Here is a 19,921-nt window from a genome sequence, read left to right as displayed (position 1 = left end):
GCGCTACTACTCACACAAGTCAAACGACTGCCAAATTCTTTTTTTTTATAATGGAGGGTATGTAATTTACAGAAAAAGCATGCTGTGCGTGCTGCTTCAGATTGGGGGAAAAAAAACTTTCACTTCCTCCAAAGAAATTAGATTTACTACTCCTGCGATACACCTTTTTGCAGGGGTGTACAAATATCAAATTTTGTACCGCAAATCACACACGAATAGAAAAAGTGACTGCAGATGGAATAAAATATGTTCGACTGAATATCATTGCCTTTAGCGTGTTTACAGCTTTGAAAGCAGAGCTCAAAGAGAGAGAAAAGATAAATTGGTTAATCACAACCTGACATGTAGAGTTTGTGCACTGATTTAGAAATGTTACAAAAAAAAAGATGAATAAGAGACAGTGGATTAGTGAAAAAAGTTTGGCACACATTTTCTTGGAGACATGTGGGTTCTTCAACGTGCTCTGAATAGAAGTATATTTGACGGGCTGCAGCCCCTCCAGTCATTGAAATAAGGCCCTTGCTATGCATGCCTACTAGGACCAGTATGCTACCGAGGCATAGCCAACAAGTAATAACTTAATTTCATGTTCATGCCATTCCATTGGCCGGACACTTCTTTCCGGCTTATTAACTTTGCACAGGTAACATTCCACTTCAGTTACTGTACACCAGAGTTACCACTCTGGCTTTGCTCAAGGTGTTGCTTGCATTAGGCTTTCTTGCAAGGCTTAGTCGTCGTGCAGAAAAGCCGACCCAAACAGGTGTTCGTTGTGGTGAAGCTTGAAGGATTGCATGTTGTATGGCAGAGCAAGCTTTTATAGCTCTGTTCGTAAATTTTGAATACCTAGAACGGTAAAATTGCACTTCGGATAGAAGAAGCGTACAGCATAAATCTGCCATTTGCTCTCTATAGTAGCAAAATAGCGTTAACTGAGGTATACATGCGTGGCACCTGTGATATCCAGCCGGACGTCACATTTGCAAGCTGGCTTTGCTGACTAAATGTGGCCCTGCCTGAGGCATAATCAAAATAGGAAAAACACAGCATAATTTATGCTAGGTCACTCACTTTAGAGGTGCTGTTAGAAGTTTCTAGGCTATTGCGTTCATGTGTTCCAGGGTATCGCATTTTCTCGACTTACATTTTGAAAGCTCGGTCCATATAAGTTTGGATAACACATTTGCCTTAATCTTGGGTCTCTGTTTTGCGATCTTCTGAAAAACGTCTTCAGGATCTGCCATGTGTTCTATACCTGGATACAACTTAAGGAGCTGTGCGTTCTGTAGGAAACCTTAGCAGGTTATTGATGCAAGCAAAAATTACCAAAAGCACTTTTTGATCTGTTTTAAATTACGTTTCTGCTAACAAGAAATAGATCCAGTTTAAATTAAAACCATTATGTACTACCCACTGTAACGGCCCAGCGGCTAGGTTGTTTCACTGCCATGATCGAAGATGTGGGTACAATCCCAGCCATGGCAGCCATTTTTATGGTAGAGGCGAAAAAGAAAACCTGTGTGTAGAGATTCTGCTGCACATTTCAAGGTCCCCAAGTGGTCAAAATTGATCCATAGCCCCCAATATGGTGTGCTTCAAGGTGCATGTGCAGCTTCGGCACACAAGTTGAACAAAGCCTCTCCCCCCCCCCCCCCCCCCCCCCACACACACACACAAAAAGGGTAAGTTTCAGCTGTCGGGGTTGCTCAATTACATGGACCAATATAGGACCTTTACTTTCAGATTTTGTAATATTAAGACTCAAAAATTTACTGTTGCTTTGACAGGCCAGTGTTATTTTATTGCAGCCTTTCAGAATTAGGGGTATTGTTTTCAACAGTGAGCAAACCATGGTGTACACCAGATATTGCCTTTTCAGACAAAAATAGCAGACAGGTAGGCAACGCTCTTTGTAGCAGTGCAAAGTCGTGCCACCTCTGTAAACATTTCGGTCGAGTTGTTGTCCCAGTCATGTTACGAATGGGAGCTCCTTCAATTTGTAATACTTCCATGGAGGCCTTTCCGGCCAGCTAGTGTACACAGACCAACAGACAGTTCTTCAGTGAAAATTTTCTGTATGCACTTAGTGAAAAATAAAGTAGGTTTGATGGCTTGCTTTGCTGCCATATTTTCATTTTAATCGGTTAGGCAGGACCTGGCAGTGAAGGTTACTTGTAGGACTGACACTTGGACAAGTAGATACAAACTATATTGAAAAGGTGCAACACAAGAAAAGGAATCGCACTTGTAAATAAATTTTATTTACACAAATGCACTGTACACGCCATTTGTGTGGTTACAATGAGGTGTACAAAACAAAACTATAGGCACCAGAAAGAATAGCAATGGCCATGAGAGGTAAACACGTACCCATTCAAAATTATATCCTGGCATGCTGCAACTGCACTTCAACAACAATACACATATATAATCCATGCGGATTATGTGTATGGTCAGGTGAAGAGGATGAATGAAAGGATCTTTCCTTCTGCGCTGTTTTTTTTACTGCGCTGCGGCTAAAACCGGCTGGCTTCATAGATAGCGACCTTCCCATGGCAGCCGGCGACAATGAGGGCCAGCGTGCTGAAAATTGCTGGGTAGGGATGGCGCACTCCATCAGGTGGTGCTAAATACTCTCCAACCTCACCAGCTTCACTTTGCTCACAGAGTGACTGTTGGCATGAAATGTAGTGGCTGTACCAATAACAACCGACCGTTCTAGTTAGTATTTATATCACCGGTCAGCACCTAGAATACAATGGCTCGTCCAGACCTGACTCTCACCAATGGAAAAGTCAACGTATACAACTAAACCACACGGGTACCACACTGTCTGGCTCGACTACCATTATTAATTTTTGAGCATTCCCATTAATTCAAACATTCGTAACCCTTACCGACCTTGGCTCTACATGGAGAAGCTTTCTTTTGGCGTGACGGTCATTTGCGCACATGCGAAATTTGACAGGAAACGCTTGAGTTTGTGCAAAGCATTTCCAAATTGGCCATTTAAAGCACGGAAATGCCGTCATTCTTGCGCGGGAGCATAACAATTTTCCAGCTGCAGGAGCACTAGTTGATCCAAACTTCTTCAGGGGCTGCGGCTCTTTCACATAAACTGTGCCACTCATGTAGCACCGTCCTCAAGGTGGCTCGCCAGCCCTACAAATGGCAAAGTTGGGTATACGAGAGTTGGCCCTGGTCAGGGCCGGCGATGAGAACCGTACACAGTTATCTTCGTGATAAATTTTGAGCCACGCCCGTATACCAAAGCGATAAGAACCAAACAAAAAGAAAATGCTTTTGCCATGCCGTTGCTGGCCTTGCTCAGCTGTATGCAACAGTAAACCATCGGGTTGACCCAAAGTGCAACGCAAGAAAATTGCGCAGGATCTCATCATACTAAACAGGATGAGAGCGCGACAGCGTCTTTTATGGCTCGGTTTGTTGTCGAGCGTTCCACCAATGCCGCCTATAGCCTACAATCCCGACAGTGCACTCAGTGCAGCCACTCATTACAGAATCACTATCCATGCTGCTGCGGCACTGCCTCGACTGAAGCAGAGGGCCAACAAAGACTGCGGGAGCAATTTATTTGAATGCACATTTATTTTTGTGTTGCACGTCTTACGGAGCGTGTTGCAAGGACATCGGAATTGACCAAGCGCCAAATGTTTCTTTTTCTGCGGCAGTATATGCAACAGTGCACACCAAGTGCTTCTTGTTTATTTCTTTCTGGTCCACGCCATGGAACAACCATCCATGGAATGCCATGGATGTGCGCACCATTCTGTGACGTGGAATGTTAGGAATGCATTAGGAAATTGTCAGCTGTTGTGGTAGCAAGTAATATTTTCGCATTTAGAAAGCGATTCCCTGAAGCACACTGTCGAGCCCACAGGTGTACTTGGCGCAGTGTCAATGAGCCTATAATAAGTGCAACAAACTGAGGAGGAGGCGAAATACCATTGACAACAGGCCGGACAAATAGTTCACAATGCTTCAATGGGGATCACAAGCAGCACAAGCTGGTGCACTGGCATAATAAAGAACTAAAAAAGGCCAAACAAGGAGAAAAAAAAACATTTGGCATCGGCGAGCATGGGGGGGGGGGGGACAACATCTTTATTTGCCGGCTAAAAGGTCACGGTGGCTCTCCCTCGCTAGGAGGGGGGTGCCGGCCGTGACTGCTGGCGTGTGATCGCCGCCAGCGCAAACTGCGCGGCGGCTTTCTGTGCGGCCTTGTCTGTCTCGCGCACCGCACGCGCGAGATGGGGCGGTAGTATGTTTGTTTCCTCTTCCGCGTCGTTGCACTCCCACATCATGTGGGTCATGGTCGCCCTCGCGGCCCCGCACACCGCGCACTGGTCCGTAATGAATCGTTCGGGCGTGACATGCACGGCCCACACCGGGGTCCACGTCGCTCCCACTTGGAGTTGTCGGAGGAGCGCCGCCTCCTGCCGGGTGAGGTCCGGGTGCGGCGCAGGGTAGCGTTTACGTTGCTCCCTGTGCCATTCCAGGACCCCTCCATACGTTGTAATCGGTGCGGGCTCCTGTTCTGCCAACCCCGCGTCTTCTGCGTTGTCGTTGTCGTTGTCTCTGGCGGCGTTGTTTTCCTTGGCCGCACGAGGTGACGCGGCGCGCGGGCCGACGGGGCGTCCGGTTAGCGCCCTCGCTGCCCTGTCCGCGTCCTCGTTGCGGTTGCGAACGGGTCCCACGCTGCCCATGTGGGCCGGGAACCATCGTAAGGTTATCGGCGTCCGTGAGTCCAGGGCTCCGCACACCCTCACTGCGTTCGCACACACTTGGTTCCTTGCGAAATTGGCGATAGCCTCCCTCGAGTCACTTAGCACCGTCGTGCATCCTCTGGCGGTTGCCGCCAGCGCTATGGCCGTTTCCTCCGCCTCCGTGGCCGTCTCGACACGCACGCTGCATGCCGCGACGACTCTGCCGGTGGTTGCTTGCACGACCGCCGCCGTGTAGGCACGTCGGTGGTTGTCGGGGTATCGGGCCACGTCGACGTACAATGCGCCGGCGTCGTCGTCGTACGTCTCTGCCAGGGTGCGAGCCCTGGCCAGGCGACGCTCATGGTTCTCTGTTGGATCCATGTGCCGTGGGATCGGTGCGACGCGGATGCTGTCGCGGGCCTCGCGCGCCAGCGGCAGCCGTCTCTTGCTCTCCCGCAGCCTCGTTTCGTGTCCTACCGCGACAAGAATGGCCCTGCCCGTGCGCGTGGTTTCCAGTCTGGCTATCTGCGCCGTTGCTTGCGCCTCTATAATCTCGCTCAGCGTATTGTGCAAGCCTAAGTCAAGCATGTTCTGTGTGTTTGTGTGGGTGTATAAGCCCAGCGCAGCTTTGTATGCCCGGCGTATGAGAGCGTCGAGCTTATTGCGTTCGGCCGTGGTCCAGTTGTGAAAGGCAGCCACGTACGCCAAGTGGCTTATGACGAACGACTGGACCAGCCTGAGCGTGCTGCGTTCCTTCATGCCGGCGTGCCTGTTGGCAATCTTCTTGACGAGGCCGACTGCTCGGCTTGCTTTGATTTGCAGTTGCTTGACGGTGTGAGCGTTGCGTCGGTGTTCGTGGATGTGTAGTCCGAGGACTCTGATGGTCTCTACCTCGGGTATGGCCGATCCGTCGCCCGTGCGCACTTGGATGTTTCCCGCCTTCCCGTTCCTGGGGCTTCGCGGGGCCTTCAGGATTAGTAGCTCCGACTTGGCGGGGGAGCATTGCAGCCCCGTTCCCTCGAGCTGGTCTTCGACCGCTTTCACCGCGCATTGGAGCGAGTCTTCGATCTCTCCGTCGCTGCCGCCCGGCACCCAGATGGTGATGTCGTCGGCGTAGATTGTGTGGTGGACGTTGGGAGCGGTGCCGAGGCGTTCCGCAACCCCGATCATCACCAGGTTGAATAGCGTCGGAGAGATCACCGCTCCTTGCGGCGTGCCCACGCTGCCCAACGTTTTCGTTGGTAGTTCTAAGTCTCCGGCCACGATGGTCGTTGTGCGTGCCGTGAGGAAGTCTCTGATGTAGGCAAACGTCCTCCTTCCCATGTTGAGGCGGGACACCTGCCGTAGTATGGCGTCGTGGCGAACGTTGTCGAAGGCACCTTTTAGGTCCAGGCCCAGGACGGCGGCGTTGTCTACGGATCTCTTATTATCAATAATATCGTGCTTCAGAAGCAGCATGGCGTCTTGCGTGCTGAGGCCCGCACGGAAGCCGAGCATCGTGTTGGGATAGTGCTCGCCGTCCTCGAGATACCTTTGCCATCGGTTAAGTAGTACATGCTCCAGCACCTTGCCCACGCACGACGTGAGCGAGATGGGACGCAGGTTCTCGATGTCTGGCGGCTTGCCCGGCTTGGGTATTAGCACCGTGCGAGCCTCCTTCCACTTGGGGGGTAGGGTGCCGCTCCGCCAGCACGCGTTGTAGAACGTCGTGAGCGCGGTGATGGCCTCGTCGCTTAGGTTTCGTAGTTCCTTGTTGGACACGCCGTCCGGGCCGGCCGCCGACTTGCCGTTGAGCTTTTGCAGGACCGCACGCACCTCCCACTCTTCGATGTCGGCGTCGAGCGCCTCGTTGGGCTCGCCCTCGTAGTCCGGTAGCGGAGTCGGCGGTGTGGCCGGCAGGTACTTAGCGTCCAGTCTGCGCCGCACCTCGTCGTCCCCTAGCTCCCTGCGAGCCTTGAGGAGGGTGCGCGCCAGGACGTGCTGCTGCTCCCCTTTGGTCTTACTCTCGTCGAGGAGGTGGCGCAGCAGCTTCCAAGTCCTACTCTTGTGTAACTGTCCGTCGGTCGGAGCAAAACTGTTTATCATAAACCCCCTCTCAATTTTTTTTAAAACTCATTCCTCACTCCGCCGCTGTCATTAAAACAGTTGCACGAGGTGTGCATTTCTAGAGCAGCCGTTTTTCTTATGAAGGCAAACAAAATTGCCTTCGTGCGCAAAGTCTTAGACAACATTAATGCACCAACTGGTTTAATTAGCTGATAGTCTGCAACTACGGTATGCATTACAGCTCAAGTATGGCTTCCGTGCATTAACCTACAAATTTTAACTGCTGTACAGAAAAGAAAGCAAGCTTCATTAAATATACATGCTGACAGCACTGTAAACTTGAAATTCCTTATAACAGAGCTAGAAATTCTTTCAGAGCTAAAATGATAAAATTCAGTGCTGAATGATGCAAGGCACCACTAAGTACTGTCATATGTACACGCTAAAAAAAAAGTTTAGCAATGTCAGTAACTCTTCGTAAAACTTTTCTTTGTGCCCTTTGGCAGGGCGTGAGCAACAAAATGTCCCTGAATTGCTCCACAACAATCGCTTTCTTGTTGCTCTGCAAGTGCCATGGCTCCAGTCCACCGCTCAAACAGATGAGACACTCTACCCCGCTGACCACGAACAGAAGTTCTTGGCTCGCTCCAGGGACACAACACCAGTGGTACCAATCTGCACCAAGTTTGTTGCTACCTGGCTTGTGGCTCCCTGCTGGCAAAAGAAAAAAAAAATGTGCAGTGAGAGTTAGACAAGGGATTGCAGGGGGAAAAAATCAATTTCTCCTTTTAAAGGATTGCAGGGCACACTGCGATTTCACGTATGCATAAGCAAACACACATGCACTCCTTAAAGGGACCCAGAAAAGCCTTCTGTAAAAGTTACAAAAGGCCTGTATTGTCACGTAGCACCAATATAGCGATGCAATGCCGTTGGAATTATTGATCTACATTCAGTATTAGCTGCGCCAGAAGCAATTAAATGCACCTCTCCCCACTTGCCGATCGACTCCTCCTCCCTCTCTGCCTCCTTCAAAGCAGCTAGCTACATTCCTGCGCCTAGGCTCGCGTCAATCACTGCGGACCCGCCTTTGCCGCCTTTGCCTCGGGATCGCGCAGGAAGGAGGAAGAGCAGCCGGAAGCCAATGGTAGTGACGCCGCCGGCGGCCGACCTTGCCGGCGATTGGGCGAATCAGGGGGCGCCTTCGCCGTTGCGTCAGCCGCGGTCGGCTTGCTGCGGCGTCGCGCTCATCGGCTGAGAAAGGCGATCTTCAAAAATTGTTTACAAATTATCTGTACAACGTATGGGGCTCACACTTGGCTCAAACATCCCCCGTTATGTGTTCTACCACCTGAATGCATTTGATTGCCACCTTCACAAAGCATTTCGGGGTCCCTTTAATGGAGGCTTCATGTCAATGAGGCATGGGTGACATAAAATTGCCCCTTTGGAAGGGAGGTGTGTTCGCTTCATCTTGCTGGATGGCATGGCCAGCATGACAAGGATGACAAGACGGAGGGAAGGAATGATGATGTGGAACAGAAACAGTGGCATTCTACTAGTTCGTAACTGTTGAACATAAGAAGCTGCACTACTTCATGACTTTCTTACATTAGTGAAGTCCACATCTTCTTGTAAGCAAAGTTGCGATCCCGCCCATTGTTCCCCACCCTCTCCTTAGCAGTGTGCGGCTCCTGCCCCGAGTCAGTGGCGGCTTTGACGGTGTGTAGTGATGCAAGTAGTACGGATAAATTTTAGCCCAAGCTTGGTAGGTGCCCTACCTTATCGAATCGCAATCTGTCATTTTGTCAAAGTGTGGAGTCAATGGGCATGGAACAAAATAGTGACGTGCAAGACAGAAAAAAAGAGTAACAATGTTAGACCACACAGAAAACACAGTGCAGTAGAAAAAAAGGACAAGGTGAGGCCAGGGCAAGAGCTAACTTTCGACAAATGCTTTATTGCAGGACCTGCACTTATAAAAAAATCTGGCTCATAATAGGAGAGAAAGAAAGGAAAACATCAAAACGAACAACGAAAGATGAGACAAAAACCACCACGCGCCGCCTACGCCAAGAAATAAATCTCTAGCTTTCGTAAAGCCATAGATGGTGTATTGATGTGTTGATCACCGGAACATGCCATCTCAGTTGCTTCCGCAAGTTCTTTCGTCAGTCCAGACTGGTGGCAATGCCAAGCAATCATCTCGTCGTGCAGGATAACACAGGTATCCCGATACGCACTTTTTACAATGGGCAGCCCGCTGGCCGTCAGTGGCAACGCTGCTTACTTTATTCTTGTACTCTTAAATGAACATTCAAATATCTGCTTGTTTGGCCAGTATAGTCGCTGCCACATGAGAGTGAAATTTTGTAGACAGCATGATGCCCACAGCGTACCAGCTTAGAGCAGACCGGTTTTTGCACACGCGTTAGGCAGGTTAACCTGCACAAGCCCAAAAGCCTGTTCGGGGCTGTGAACAAGACATTGATCCCACTAACAGCCACCTCGCTGCCCATTGTAAAATGTGTGTATCGGGAAACCTTTGTTATCCCATGTACGACCAGACAATTGTTTTGCATTACCACTGCTCTGGGCTGACGAGAAACTTGTGGAAGCAAGTGAGATAGCATGTTCTGGTGATCAGTGTGTCCGTACTGTCTATGGCTTTATCAAAGCCAGAGCTTGATTTCATGGTGTAGGCGGCATGTGGCGGGTTTCGTCTCATCTTTTGTTGTTTATTTATTTTTTCTTTTCTCCTCTTATGAGCCAGATGTCTTTATATGTGCTGACCCTGCAATAAAGCATTAGTTGAAACCTTGCACTTGTCCCGTCCTCGACTTATTGTTTTTACTGCGCTATGTTTCTCGTGAGAGTATGAACCAACACGCCCAAACATTTTCCCTTCTGTTAGACAGCATCCAGGGCATAACAAAAGTTCACAGAGCGAAAGAATGTTAAGTGAGCAAACGAGCTTTTCTAGGCAATGCCCAGGGGCATCGGGTATGCTAGGTACAGCAGTTGCTGCAAGAACCAACGGAGAGTGCAGTAACTGCACAGAGACGGCAGTAAGAGGAGGAGGCTAGGGTAAATATAGTCAGGATCCAGCTTACATGGCCTTATCGTCTGGTGGTAGAGCAGCGTATCGCCTTTATCACCTTCCAATAGTTTCAGGGAGAGAGGCCATGTAATTCAGCTGATATTAGTGCTCATTATCACGCTTTTAGAACTTCGCAGAGTAAACAATGCCAAGGTAATCATGCAGTGTTGAACCCAGAATAGTGGCTCAACTAGTTGCACAATACAAGATAAGTAACAGTCACTAAGCAGTGCTTAGCATGCTACACATGCCCTAAGCAGTGCTTAGTGACTGTTCGAGCGCTACCACATCGATTCACATTAGGTAAACAAATTTTTCTCATCCGGCATGCATTGCATTCTGTAAGCATATATGCTGGTGCATGTATATATGTGTGCCAGCTTATGTTGTATACATATGCACTAGTGGCATAGGCAAGATACATAAACTTGTGTATAGCTTCCTAGCCAATGCATTTTGGCCTTGGCAACTACAACACACCCGAAGGTAAGACTAGCCAGATTAAATTGTGTTGGAGGAACTCCTGACGTTTGTACTGTGGATACAGGAAAATTTTGATATAGTCAGGTACACATCACATTTTCTGATAAAATGTGGCACTCCCAGCATTCAGCTGAGCGACAGTGGGGTGCTGGTACTGGATGAATTGCATGGACATTGGAACGTAACGAAACCCTGCAGAGTATGAGTATAGCATTCCAGGTTACTCCATGTGAAGTAATACGTGATAGCTTAAGCAAAAAGCACCATATTCGTTTGGTCGTGGAAGTCAACCAATGTGTAAGCAAGGTGCTCACTGCATGTTCCAAAACATGCAAACGTCTATTGCAATCTCGTCCTGTCTATTATGTTCGGCTATTACGCACGCTTTCAGTGTTTAATGAACTTCTCATTTTCGCTACACACGCCCATTGAACGTCCGCACCACAACCAGCTGCGCCACCGATGCAGTGAGCAATTTTTGCGAGTGTCGCCCTCGCCTTACCGCGGTCCAATAGGATCATACGTTAACACAAATTTACTCGTAAATTTTAACCCCATAAAAATCAGATTTAATCAAATTTAAATGTTTAGAGAATTATTCGATCACTGACTGATTCGCACAATCGTTACTCGCAAGACATCCAATCGTCATCGCATCGTCACTGCAAGTTCTTGATCCGAAAATCGGCACATCGTAACGGTCATTCTACGTAGTTTTTAACGAAATCGATGCCACAAAGCAAGTTACACTGGCTGCAAATCATGCATGAACATCCAAGGAGTACTATAAAAACAACGGCGCAACCGCAAACAGTAGGGCTCTTTGATTTCCAGTCTCGGACTCGCCGCGGACTCCCCGAGAAGCAGCCGGCATTAGATTTTCCCATGTATCCCTATGACTTCGGGGAATCCTCGGAATACCCGCGGACTACGCACGGTGAGTCTGAGACTGTAAATCGAAGAGCCCCAATGAAGCAACCAAGTTACAGCCACGGGACGTGCGACAATGCCGGTAAGCAGTTCGGCCTCTTCCACTGGCTAATATTAGTACTTTACACAGGTTAACTGTACAGAACCGCTAGGCTCCGAAGCTTTTCCGGCTTCGGGTGCGTCACTTAAGCTCAAAAACAGCGTAATATAGACCGTAACTAATTAATAAGCGGTATTTGAGTTCAATAACGCAATTGCCGTAAGCATACATGGGCGCCGCCATCTTGAATGTTTGTTTACATCAATGTTACCAGACCAGCATCGACATTTCGCTAAATTTAGCGGCCACTTACAATTATTGCGATCTGAGTACTCGTTAAGCTTCAAAAAATATTAAATGGTAATAGAGAAAGCCAAAATAGCATGATATTACTCCACACAAACGCGAAATCCGCTGTAGCAAATCATGGTGCACTTGTAGCAATTGTAGAATGTGCTTGTAGCAGTTGCTTCAGCATGGTAGATTGGCGGCAAATTTTAAATGCATACAAGCAGATTTGTCTACAGTGTTCGACCTAATCTCTTGTTAACTATTGGTGACAACATATTGTTATTCAGGTACGCTGTCTTTCGGTTGGTAAGCGCGCTTTTTTTCCGTCATGCCGCTGCTGCTGACTGTGTGGCTTGCTGCTAGTTTTCTTTCAAGAAAGCCCCGCATTTATACGTTCCTTTCTGTGGGACCAGCCATTAGGTCTCTTCGATTTGGCCTGCACTTTCTGCACGAGTTCAGGATGAGTTCAGCCAGTTCAGCGCAGGCGCCGCCACTGCAGAACCGGTCCTGCACTTTTGTCGTCTGCTTCTGCACCTCCTCCCTGGGAGGTGCAGGGAAAGCGTGAACTCATCCTGCACTCTCTGCACCGTCGGTAAATCGAAGAGAAAAGTGCAGGCGCCGCGCGCTGCACTCGAAAATCGAAGAGACGAGTGCTGCACTACCTGAATGAGTGCAGCGAGTGCAGTAAAATCGAAGACACCTATTGGTAACAGACACGTTTTCACTGTCTTTTTCATGTGGTGCAAGCTATGTTCCATCAGGTGTATGTGACACCTGAGGTAAGCTTCCACAAATTTCTGCATTCTCCAAACGGGTGAAATAGAACAAGCTATGAATCTGACAAAAAAAAAAAACGGCGGGCAACCAAGAATACCTTGTTTTTTTTTTCTTTTGGTTCAGAAACAGCGATTTCTTGTGTATGGTTGGAGCATTGTTGGAAAAATACACTGGCACATTGGAGTCCAGCCTGATGATACTTTTGCCCTCTGTGCACATAAAGCTGAAGTATCATTCGAAAACTCGGAATGCAAAATAAATGTGCTGAATACTGTCGGCAGACCAAGTGTGTTTTGTTCTTCAATTGCAGTGAGCTGTTTACGGTGTGTGATTTTGAGATTATTGGTAGCAGCATATCTGCATTGGGTGTGCTAAAAGTAAACATGATACAAAACTAGGATACTGCAAACTTTTCTGAACACTGCGCTAGGAATAATCATCAAAGAAAAAAAGACGGCTCAAGAATACGATACTCCCTAATGCAAAATTTGAGCGCAGTGCAAACTGCAGTCTTCTCGGTGACAGCGTGTAGCTGCTGTGTCTCAGGAAGTGATCGTGTCATCAGTGAACACACGACGGTGGACGCTACTCTGGCATTTTCTCACAGCGCCTCGGTGCCACTGAGCATGTCTCGCGTGGCCTCTGCGTACTGCCCTCCCTTTCACACTTTTATTTTACTTTCCTCCTCCGCCTTCCTGCTTGCTCTATTTCATTTATCTCCAGTGCCCTCTTCTTCGTTCGGTTACAACAAAGTCGATGGCCACACGAAACCACAGGGGTCAAGCGGGCACTTAAAGCCAACTGCATTCAAAATTTCGACCTCTTGAAAACACCATTTCCGTATAGTCTGCTGAAAAAGAAAGCAAGATGCAATATACAACGGCTGAAATACGCGTGTGGACGCCGCAAGCGGTCAGCAAAAACTGGCAATTTTGAAACCGAAAACGAGGAGAGCGCGGCCATTAAAAAGTAGTAGAATAATTAAGTGCAGCATCAGTTTTACAGTTAAAAAATGGGTGAAAGAAGTAAGTCCACCATGGGTATAAACATTTTAAAAATGAGATGTCTATTTATATGTTGTATTAGCTGGCGCAGAATCTAGCAGTACACCCTATGTCGAACCACATTCCATACCGAGACACGGTGCTAGTAACTCCAATACCTTCGACAAACATCACGTAAACTGATAGGTTCGCCTGGTGCACTGTCCAGGCACGAGTCATGAGGTCCCCAGACAGCTCCGATGAAAACCACGCAATCTGATGGCTTCAGCTGGGAGGCTATGGAGCCCTGCAGTGCTGTGGAGCCACCAAGGACTTGCTTTCGTTTTGTATGTTATTTCTCCTTGTAAGCCATGCTCCATGTGTACCCAGGGAATATAGTGGCTCTTCACTGCTTATAACACTAAATATTTATCCTCATGGAGCAGATAAGGTTTGCAGCTCATTAATACAGAAATAAATGTTGGCTCTGCCACATGACATGCAAACTTCCAAGCTTCACTGCATGGCATTTTCTTTAGTGTTAGCTTTTTTGGCACGACGCCGAAGCCATGCAAGAAAGCCTACCACAAAAGCCTTGCACAAGAGTGGAACTCTGGCAGCCAATGTTGGCTGAGGTGCAACGCTACCTGGGCAAAATTTATAAACTGGAAAGAAGTTTCCCATCAATATGGTGGTATGAGTGAGAAATCAAGGTTTATTACTTGCTGGAAATGCTTGCATTAAAGTAAAGGTCATACCAACCACTAACGTACCTAACCTCTTTTCAATGCCTGGAGCAAGCCATTCAAATGCAGTCGACTCTTGATCATCACCTAATTGGAATTTTCGGGTAATTGGAAGCAATTCTCTGGTCCCACCAATGTTACATTCAATTCAGTAGAAGAAATTGCTTGGTAATTTAAAGCTGAAACCCAATTTTTCGATTAATTGAAAGTTATTTCGAATAAAAAGCATCAAGGTGAACATCACATCTTGATAAAATTGGAAATTTTAAAGCGTCAAAACACCGCCGTGTCCTGCAATGTTGGCACCATCACAACCGAGGCAGCGCATAGCTGATAAAGCAGCCGGTCACTTGAGACTTGTGCCAGTGTAAGCATCTCTCTTTTGAGGCCCTCAACCTTCTTTGTTGCGCACATCTCCGTGCAAAAGTTTGCGATTTTCACCACAAGTCTGAACTATCACGGCAAGCTGTGTCACATTCGAATAGGCAACAAAACAAAACCAAGAAGAGAAGATTGTTGCGGACCAATGGCAATGCGCTATTGTGCCTTCTGTTTTTTTTGTTGCGGACTTTGTACTAATGGTAGCCAACTGTATAATTTCTCTGGTCACAACATGTTGAGGAAACCGCATTTTCCACGGCAGGGTGTGCCAAATTTCATTCCGCTGCCTTGCCATACTGTCTTAATCTTTTAAGGGGCAACCACACGCAGCGACAGCGAAAAGCGACGTGAAAACTGTAACTCAATGGGTACACCAAACAGATAGCACGAGTGACAGCAACAAGTGAAAAAAATGATCAAACTGCCGCCAATGCGCTCCGTCGTCGTCGTTCGTCGCTGCTGCTCACTTGTGGGCTGCTTCTGTACAGCAAAAAGCAAGCGGCAGCGTCAGCCCGTCGTCTTCTGCTGTCGACTCCCTTAGCAACCTGGTTATAAACATTTTCGCTTGTCACCGTCATCCTCACTACCAGTTTGCTGTACCCATTGAGTTACGTTTTGCCGTCGCTGCATGTGGTTGCCATTTACTTGCCATTTTTTGTACCATTTTCCTAGCGATACATAAATATTCTAATGCCTCAGGTCCTGACGACTGCCTAAGTTATCTTTTTTGTCACCTTGTTTTAAAAACTCTATAAAAAATGAAAAAGATATCTGTATTCGAATATATTTGATTCATTCAATCCAGTCAGTTTTTGCTATTTGTATTTTATGCACAGTTAGAAATTTCCTGTTTGCATATCTCTTGTTAATATATTATGCAAGATTAAATGAATGAACAAGTTGACCAATTGTTCCAACTTTCTAGGGAATGTGAGAGCAGTTGAAAAAACGAATGTACACAGAGAACGAAATCTCACTGGTAATAATCGTGTGTAGAAACCAGGGTCGGAGCAAAAAAAGAAATGCCAAAAGCAGATATCTAACGCACAGTAAATGCCCACAACGAAGTAACTTGTGATGTTTCCATGTGAAGGAAGAGAAAGAGCAGGCTCAGAGGAGGTTGGCACTGGACAACTTCTTCTGAGCCTGCTCTTTCTCCTCCTTCACATGGAAGCATCACAAGTTTCTCCGCTGTGGACATCAATTTCCTGACTACCTGTGATTGTGTACCCCTTCTCTCTCTTCTACCGTCTTATCTTTTCTTCATATGCTGCATGGCCAAAATATGAAGTAAAAAAAAAAGAGGTTAGCAGAGGGTGGTACATGAAAATTCTAGTTGAAGGCTGTAGGATAAAGCGAACAGCAATAGGGATCCTGCGGTTATTGCCATTTTAACCTCTCGTCACGGCAAACAAAAAGTCAGAAAAATCAGATGGTGAATGGCTTCAGCATATTAAGTTTCAGACGTCGTTATACACTGGCACAATAGGGTGGACGGCAGCGCCACTGACGTGTCTGAATGATTGGACAATCTAAAAAATCAGTCTGTGACTGTGTACAGGTGCCGTCATAAGTAATTGGAGCACAGGAGCTGTGGCCGAACTGTATCGGAGCACCGTGTAGCTGCACTGGCGGTAAATGAAAGGACGAAAACACGCATGCGTGCCTGCCGACGGCGATGGCCCATCTATACCTCTCAAACCCCTTTTTAAATTTGGCTTCGAGCATTGCTCGCAGCATAGTGCCGCTCTCGGCCACGGCGCTGATAGCAGACGATTCTGGCAGCGTCTCTGGCGCACTTCCAGCTGCCGGAAAAGCGGCGCGCTGTCACGGGAATTTGTAGTGAGTTTTTCGTTCAAATATTTTTACGTGTGTACGCTATCAGCGCCATCGCTGAGACCAGTATGCTGCGAACAATGCTTGAAGCCAGGTTAAAAAAAGTGGCTTGAGAAGTACAGATGGGCTATCGCCGTCGGCAGGCGCACATGCGTGTTCTCGTGCTTTCATCTACCGCCGGTGCAGCTACACGGTGCTCCGATACAATTCGGCCGCAGCTCTCGTGCTCCACTTATGACGGCACCTGTACGTAAAGATCGAAGTCAAACATTGCTTTCAGGATTAATTTTTCATCAAAGAATTTGGCATGACCTACTCGTTCGAAAGCACCTTTCGTCGCATGAGAGCTTGCTCACACCTATGACAATGCCACCAAGGAACGAGAGACCTGAAGAAGACACCACTCAGTGGAGGGGTGTGAGAGAAGAAAACCCAGGGGCAACAAATGGATATAGACAAAGCAAGATAGCAGCAATCGGAAATGCAGCAGGCAGGCCTTAGTTCTTGTTCTACAGTGTACACAAATGGGCTCAGGACGATGACTATAGCATGAGCAATGCAAGACAAATTCTCGTCTAGTGATGTGAGACCGGCCAAGAAGTGCCCCGTGTTAGCGAAAAGTAGCGATTGCTACCTATTCTTTGATTACCTATGTAATACCCCGCAAGGGGCCTTTAAGGGTACATTAAATGATGATGATGATGATGAAGACTCCTGGAATTTCGAAACCACACTTGTATTGATTGAGAAAATTTCTGCTGAAGTGCAATTACGTTAGTAAATTGCAATCTTTAGCAATTCAATAACCTATAAAACGACCATGCTCAGCAACCTTTGTAGTGCGATTATAGCAATTGAAAAAGAGAAGCAGCTGCATTACGCACACTCAACACCAACTGTCGGGAATCAAACGTGAGTGTGTTAAGTGGGCCCACCACATGCTACACAGTATTTGTTCATTGAAAGCATCAAGTATCTCTATTGCACTTTCCCTCCAACAGAGTCATGACATGCATTCCGTGAAATAAATTCCATCTTCCAACTCCTGCATACAAACGCTGAAAATTCTCCATTCTGTTTTTAAACAAAAAATTATAACAGAAATTGTGAGGACAGGTGCAAATTGTATCGACACACACACACACACACACACACGCACGCACGCACGCACGCGCGCCACATATATATGTGGCTCCTCAACAGAAATATACTTGCACTGCACTGTCTACGAAAAACAGGATCGGGAGCGCAGATTCGGCGAAACACTTACATCCGCAACGAGAACAGTGGCACCCTGTATGCCAAGGCATGGACAAGCAGTCTCTTGAGGTAGGTCTGGCTCTTAGAAACGGAGCAGGTCACCGATCAGCCACTCGTACACATGCTGGGACTGTGGTGGAAATTTATCAGCCCCTGTAACGAAAGCGCAGTGAGCGGCGTCTCGATGACACATGATACGAAATAAATACCTCCGAAACATTGCTTGCTTTACATTTGTGCGTGCAATCTAAAACCCCAGTTCTGCTTACTACAGCTGTTAACGTAGTAAGCCTCCATGTAATAACTGTCACTAGTGGTAAGCATAGTGACACCATATCAGATTCTAGCCAACAGTTACGCATATGAGCCTGTAAGTTAAAAAAGAAAAACATTACGACACTAGCGTGTGTTTCGGGTGTGCTTTCGCAAGAAATGGCACGTAGCTTATCCACTTTGAAATTAGCCTACACTTCTACCACGAACACTAAAGGCAACATCACCTTGTGTGTTTTCTTCTCCGTATGAAAAGGACGATGTGACAAGTCTAAACACTTACCTCCTCACGAGCTTGTTGCTACCACCGACGTTGACGGCCACGAAAGCGAGCTAGCGAAGTCTTTTGCGCGGTCGAAGCTGAGGCGCAGACTGACGTTAGTTTCGGTAGGACCCTAGGAACTTCAGTTGGAGTAAAAGCTGCGATTCCAAACCACGAAGGCACACAGGCCGTCCGGCCGTTCAGTGGTTCAGTCGAAACGGTGCCGGAGAAGCAGGGAGAAGCACGGCCCGCACGGACAGACAAGCAAGAAATGCGCAAAACAATGTTGTCAGCACGGCCAAAGGCCCTCGATTTTTCAGACCAAAGTTGGAGACGTTTTGAGGCAAAAACGACAGCGTTGCCAGCATAGTTTGGTGCGTTTAGGCCGATTTGGCGGTGGTCGCGGGCGGGTTTTAGTCGGATGCCTGTCCGGCCAACATGGAGGAAAAAAAAGCTTAGGAGAGGCCCCCAGCTATCCCCGCGCATTGGCAAAAGTGTGGAGGAAGTCACGTGTTTTCGGCGGCCATTGTAAGTAGCGTTAGCAACGGCGTCCTAGCAACAGCCCGCCCGCCGTTCGCCAGTCATGGAGGAAAGGCAGCGCCTGCCTTGTCGTCCGATTGCGAAGATTGCTGCTTCGCTTTGCTGCGCTGTGGTCTTGCGGAACTCGAAAAGGATGCTGCGAGTTGCGACAGCTGCGCCGATGGGAATATGTCATTTAATTTCTACTTGCAAGTGCACCTTGTACCGCGTCAAGCTATTGCTCCGGTCGCGATCACGACGCGCCTATTGAAGTGCAGATATCGTGAACGCGCCGTCCCGTCGTACGCGCGGACACCCGTCTGGTAGATTTTCGGGAAGTGATACACGTGTGCAGTACGTAGGCGACTTGCAACCGAACGATTCGCAACTCAATTTTTTGGTTATCGCCGCCGCAATATATAGTTTGCTAGGCCGGCAATGCGCGGCAGTGCTTTTGCAACTGTTACAAGGTAGATTCCCAGTTGATATAATTCCATCGTCCTATTACCTTAGTAGGTGTCCGTCTGTTGACTGGAAGAGTGCTGGATCTGGAATCTGGATCTTTTTGTGGTCTCGCTCTGGATTTCGATTTTCAACGCTTCATACTGCGAGGTTAGTGTATGAACGTTTTCAACTGATATCACCTTGAATTTATTGTCACAGAGACAAGTTGAAACTTGGCGAAAAAAAGTTTATTGACGCCACCCACCCTCTCATTTTTTTTTTACTCAATAAAATGTTTTGCCTCCTCCTCCTGCTCCTCCTCCTCCTCCTTCGCAAAAAATTCTATCGAAGGCACGCGAACAACGGTAAAAACATTCCACAATTTTTTAGCGTGAAATCTGCATGAAGTACTGCTTACCTATATATATAGAACGGCCGTTTAATTGACTAGTCATCTCTGGGATTGCCAGTGAAACTGCAACGCAAACTTGGGCACTTTCCAGTCCGGTAGCCGCATGGCGTTCGCCCACTGTTTGCGGCGTTCTCCATCGCTTGGGCACCTATAAACGGCGGCGATTGCAAACAAAGGATGAATGCACACCAATGTACAGCAATACTTGTCAGCGGAATGATGCACTAACCGGTGGAAAGTGACGCCCAATTCCTTGGGTACCGATCGCGACTTGCAGCCTGGCACCGAGCATTGCGGCATTGTTAGAGCGAGCCGCTTCGCAAACCTGCTGCGGCCACACTGAAGACGTGTAACAGTGTAACCGCGCGTTTAGGTTCACGGTCACACGCTGCAAAACGGCCTTCTACCTGC

The 19,921-nt window shown here is 47.7% G+C and overlaps 1 protein-coding gene and 1 long non-coding RNA gene across 2 annotated transcripts in view; one reads left to right on the top strand and one right to left on the bottom strand.

Annotated features, from left to right (window-relative positions):
* LOC144172325 (glyceraldehyde-3-phosphate dehydrogenase 2-like) overlaps nucleotides 1-19,921 on the top strand; it is a 47,988-nt gene that overhangs the window by 9,735 nt on the left and 18,332 nt on the right. The window lies entirely within an intron of this gene.
* On the bottom strand, nucleotides 6,792-18,214 carry LOC144172320 (uncharacterized). The gene is made up of 3 exons (XR_013322994.1): nucleotides 18,157-18,214; nucleotides 17,611-17,753; nucleotides 6,792-7,487 (listed from the first exon to the last, which is right to left on the bottom strand). It is a non-coding gene; the product is annotated as an uncharacterized LOC144172320 (long non-coding RNA).

The sequence above is a fragment of the Haemaphysalis longicornis genome, unplaced genomic scaffold, assembly GCF_048455015.1.
Source record: "Haemaphysalis longicornis isolate Haplotype H1 unplaced genomic scaffold, Haemaphysalis longicornis Haplotype H1 scaffold_20, whole genome shotgun sequence".
Classification (NCBI taxonomy): Eukaryota; Metazoa; Arthropoda; class Arachnida; order Ixodida; family Ixodidae; genus Haemaphysalis; species Haemaphysalis longicornis.
Note: the sequence above shows the minus strand (reverse complement) of the source record. Positions and strands in the feature narration are given on the sequence as shown.